Genomic DNA, 5,656 nt, shown 5'->3' on the forward strand with positions numbered 1-5,656 from the left:
CGATGCAAGCACAGTCCTTGTGAGGTGAGCTCCCTCTTCCAGGACCTCCCCCTGTCCCCAAATCCCTTACCTTACAGAGAGACAAAGTTAGCACAAGCTTTGCAACTTTATCAGATTTTGACAATGAATCACTCACATGACTGGAAGATTGGCAGTTTAGTTTTGGGAGGTGGGGGTGAGGGGCTGTCACTGGATTGTCACCCCATTGAATCAGAAGTTTGAAATCTAATATCATTGGGCGATCTATGTGGCAACTTTTACGCCAAACTCAAACCGCCAATTGGCACCCTTACCCTGAGCTGAGAGAGACTCCAAGGCCACAGCAACATGGCTGACTCTCAGCTGCACTCTGAAAAGGCCCTAGCATCCACTTAACCTCAACCAGTCTGCACTGTTCAAGGAGGCGACTCATCACACCAGCTTCTTGAGGGCAACGAGACGTGGGCAATAAACGTGGGCCCAGAATGAAGAGAGTGTCCACAACCTCCCCCCGCCAACCTTCAACATACCCTTTCCTTCAGCATGCCAGGTTTATAGGGGATATATGACAAATGGAGCCCACTGGATAAACTAGTCTTACCAGCAACGCAACAGAAAATACAGTAATCTTCTCTAAACAGACAGAATCACATTTCGTCAAGTGCTGCCTTGGATTACAGTGTCTGTTCAATACCTGACACTTTCCCTAGAAACACATCCTTTCATTTCTTATAGCTTTCATTTTTCTCCGAAAGGTGTTGATTCCTGCTGGGCAGGAGACTATTTCCTTCGCCTAACGCTCAGATATTCATTTTCCACAAGCAGCAGGTATCCAGTTTAGACAAATTACTAATCCACAATGCCCATCATTGTTGACCCTAATAAAAACCGAAAGAACTGTGGATGCTGTAAATCAGAAACAAAAACAAAGTTGCTGGAAAAACTCAGCAGGTCTGGCAGCATCTGTGAAGGAGAAAATAGAGTTAACATTTCGGGTCCGGTGACCCTTCCTCAGAACTAAGGGGTTCTGACAGAGCATTCTGAGGAAGGGTCACCAGACCCGAAACGTTAACTCTATTTTCTCCTTCACAGATGCTGCCAGACCTGCTGAGCTTTTCCAGCCACTTTGTTTTTGTATTGTTGACCCTAATCCTGTTCTCTCCCACTCAGAGGCACTTTCCAGGAGGACTCACTGCGCAAAACTAAATAACACTAGGAACTCAGGCTGATTCCCTCAGTGACATTAAGAGCATTGCAATCCCTCAGCCTTCCTCAAACTCAATACAGCCCAGGAATCAGGTTGGGGGGTAAAAATAAGGTATCGAAAATCCAGCCGAAGAGACTAATTTTTATTTTTGTGGAACATGGAAGAAAATCTAGAGAACTCCTTCCTGACTTTCTATTCCACAGACCGTAGCACTTTAAAATCAAACTCATCAGGCTAGATGCTGTTCAAGAGCTGCTTAGGGTAACACTGTGATAAATCGATAATATCATGCATAAATTACAAATGTCAGAGTCGAATGCTGCAAAATGAGGATTAAGCAGGGAAATTCAGACCAAATTCATTCTGATTTCCCATCCAGGCTCGCATTGGAAAACTCTTTGGTTATATCATGTGGCCAAGCTTTTGGGACCCATGTTGGATTAGGGACAGGACTGAGGCCAGCAATAACTGAGTCACTCATGAGGATCATCAGGAATTGCTCGATCAAACCACAGGTGATTAAAACTAAAGGTCAGAAAATCACAAAGCAAATTTGTGTTATGTGTATGAATCGAACCCCTGAGCAGCATTTAAAGGCATAATGCTGTTCCAAAAGAGGGAGCAAAAAAAAAGTACAAATAGCTATGGACTATTACCAGCACATAATGATTTTCACGCTTTCATCTGCCCTAGTATAGCTCGGGTGCATTTCAATCCACCGTGAGCAAATTAAATGGTGCAATCAGTTTGAGGGGTTCGAGTAGCCTGTTCCTAAGTTAATTCTTCGCGGCTGTCCCTGGACATTTGGTGGGATATTTAGATCGGGTAATGTTCTCATGTTCACCCCCCTGGGCCCTGTGCTGTTCATGTCGAGCATGAGGAGATTCAGTGGCCTGATTCAATGACCTACACTATTTCCTTCTCAGCACCCCAGCCTCTTCCCAGTTAGGATCGGGTGTAGGAACCACTCATATCACAAAGTGTGGCACACCGCATAACTAAGGCCTTATCAGTATCAGTGTTTGCCTGCGCTTGGCATTAAACACAGTTCTACTATTGCTCAACATTGTTCTCTTGGCTGGAAGAAGGGTGCAAAGAGCAGGATACGAAATCATTCATGAAGTTGGTCACGCTTTTTAAAAATAAAATGAAAGGCTGAAAATAAGGAAGCATTTCACAGCCCACAATGCTGCACTGCAGCTCAGTGTGACGAGCTGACTCAAGTCAAACACAATGAAGGGTGCAACAATTACAGGAAGCACTAAGCACTCACGGGTTTTTTGTCACTCTGATATCTAGAAAACCAACACCCCATCCAAACACAAATGTACAATCTATTTCCTTTCCTCCTGTCTCTGATGCCAAAGCTTAGAGCTGCATTAGTCATGCCATGTCTTTGGTACCTTCTTGCCCTCCTGTGATATGCCATGATCTTGGGCCAACTAACTGTCAGCAGGCTTTGTCTAATTCGGTCTCTGCTGCTTTAAAAAAAGGTTCAAATTTCACCAAAAAGGAACTGGACAGAGACTGGGAGCAAGACTTCATATTGCATTCTTCCCCACAACCATTACAGCCCATTTAGCTCAAGGGTACCACAGCTAATTTCAACATTGAGGGTTACGGGAGTTCATCATCAGGGTATTTTGGAAAAGACAGGTCTGTTCTACAGGAACAGAGAGGATTAAGAGGTGGCCGAAGAGAGAAGAAAGCTGATGAGCCGTTTTGCCAGTATCTAGAGGATGTAGTTCCAAAACGATTGGCAAAAAGTCTGAAGGCAGGATGTGGAGAAGTTGAGGAGCATCAGGGGAGCTGTCAGGATCTGGTTGGTTTAACTGAAATGGTGGTGGATTTGGTAAACAATTTTGTAAGGGAGTTGGACAGATTTTTGAAGATGTGGTGTTTCACGGGGTTCAAGGATAAAAAGGAGGGGACTAAGTGCAACTACTCTTTTGAAGAGCCAGTATTGGCACGATGGGCTGAATGTTGTTCGTTTGTGTTGTAAACTTCCATGACCCGAACTGTTGTCGAGATTCAGCATGATGGATTGGGCCCAGCACATTTGCAACTCCATGGTGTATTTACCATCGAAACAATTGCAGAGTGTTCAGGTGTAGCTGCTTAACCTGTTTGAGTTGTTTGCCTGACAGGGGACGGATATTAATCGGTTCCTGGAAATTACTCAGCAGTGTAGCTCGATTCATGACAGAAGGCCTTAGTCCAAGCTAGGCAGCAGAGGACGGGACCCAGCAAATGAAGTGAAAAGCAAACGGTTGGGCACAAGTGGCAAGCCAGGCTGTGAAACTCAATCACCTGTCACATTCAGAAACCTTGTGAGGATTAACCGTGCAGGTTTTGAGGAGTCTGCGGGTGGGTAGAAAGGATGCAGATGGAAGAGAGAGGGTATTCGAAATTGCCAAACTGCACCTGGCCCCACTAACTCACCCACACTCCCATTTGTCGATCTAAATGTTGGGAAGCCATAAAAGCTGGGAGCAAGAGAGAGAAACCTTATAAAACACACATTGAAAAAAAATCTGTGAAGTGTAAACTGAAGGGTGCAAAGCAATGGGTTGGTGCTAAAGTTTGGGATTGTTTGCATTGCTCATGGCCACCAAGAACACAGCGAATTAATTCATTCTGGGCCTGAGAGTTTATCTGGGATGTTCTGGATCCCTCCGCTCACTGTTCTGTGCTTGCTTTCCATGAGTACAGTAGACAACGTAACTGGAGGTAACTCATGTCCCGTGCACTAAATCCATGCCAAGAGAAAGAAACTTTGCAAAGTCACTACTGGAGCATCCATCTTGAGAAAGTAAATATTCTTGTCAAATCCCAGTTTGAGAACAATGCCAGTTTTGCTACTGAAGGAAGCATGAGTATTTTCTTAGTTATTTCTTCTCATTTACTCCTTCCTCTACTGAAGGTATAAATTCTAAGATGCCACTCCTATAGCATCTTGCTCAAGAGTCAACCTTTCCTGGTGAGAGTCTGGACAGTGACTATTTACAGGCCATTGAGCTCTAGAGGCCAAAGGATCGGGAGCTGGTGGATAAAACCTAATTCTTACTTTGGTCAGAGGGAATAAGAAGACCAACAGGGAACTGAGGTCAACTGACTGAGCTTGGATTAAACCAGAGATCTCTCTCATTTTCACAAAACAACAGTGCAGCGACTTTTGTCCTTCGACTCATTCTGCACCTGGTTTCTGATGGCTGTCAGAGCAACATAAAACTTCATTCCACCGGGGGCCAGACTGCATCACCTTCCGAGGTTAACAGGGTAGGCCGTTACAAAACTACCCTAAACTCTTCCCAGTGGACTTGAGAATGCTGCTAATCGTTGCACCCTTCTTTCTCAGCGTTCAAAGAGACATTCCAAGCTCTCCTACGTGGTTAGACTTGCATGCATGCCAAGTGCCCAATGCCTAAGTAACAGCCTTACAGCTACTTCACAAGGCTTTTGTATTGTTTGGTTGATGAGGGATTGGGTTGGGGAGAGTGGTTGCACAAAAGAGAAGGTTAAAAGATTATTTGGCATCGAGGTCCAGAACCCGCTGCAAGAAAAAAAATGAACAGTTAATTGCAGGAACAAGGTCACATCAGTCAAATATAGAAAGGAAACTGAATGGAGTTTTAACCAGGAAGAATAAGCCAGGATACAGAGAGAAGGAAGATTTGCATTTCTATCCAAATGAGGGCAACGTCAGGACTTGACAAAGTGCTTGACAGGTCAGGTCAGTGATGAGGGTGCAGGGACTGCTGATATCTCTGGGTTAAGGAAGCAGGGGTGAGTGGTGACAGAAAAAACAAAACAGCATTTTCACTCCTCAGCAGGTAGACGTATGGTTAGGACAGCGTCCAGCAATGTCACTTTTCTGGATACTTGATTGCAAGTCTCTCCAATGGGAAGTGGTCACCTGGAGAAGGGGCAGATGGTCTCTGGACTGTTTCACAAGGACTGGAGGAAGGACACAGTATGAGGCTAACCATCCCTCAGCAACTCTGACGGCCAATTAGAAAGCTGCGTTGGACTGGCAGCAGGACACCAACCTGCCCTTTCGATGAAACACAATCATGTGGAGTAACAGCTTTCAACTGCCTGCTTCGACTTGTTCCTTTGTAGCTACTTTGGATTTAAAGGAAAGGAAAGGACTTGTTTTTATGTAGGCCCCTTCATGACCACGAGACATCCCAAAGCACTCCACAGACAGTGAAGTACTTTTGATCATGGAACGTGGCAACAGCTTAACACACAACAGGCTCCAACACATGACGTTGAAACAATAGGCAGATGATCTGTCTCAGTGATGTTATTCGAGTGATAGATAACTGTTCCAAGATCAGTGGTGGTGGTGGTGGTTGGCGGGGTTGGGGTGGGGAGGGGGGGGGGGGGTGGTGGGGAGGGTGGGGGTGGTGGGGCGAGGGCGGAAGGGGGTGTGGGGGGGGGGCAAGTGGTGGTTTTTCCATCCAT

The sequence above is a fragment of the Rhincodon typus genome, chromosome 38, assembly GCF_021869965.1.
Source record: "Rhincodon typus isolate 14 chromosome 38, sRhiTyp1.1, whole genome shotgun sequence".
Taxonomy (NCBI): Eukaryota; Metazoa; Chordata; class Chondrichthyes; order Orectolobiformes; family Rhincodontidae; genus Rhincodon; species Rhincodon typus.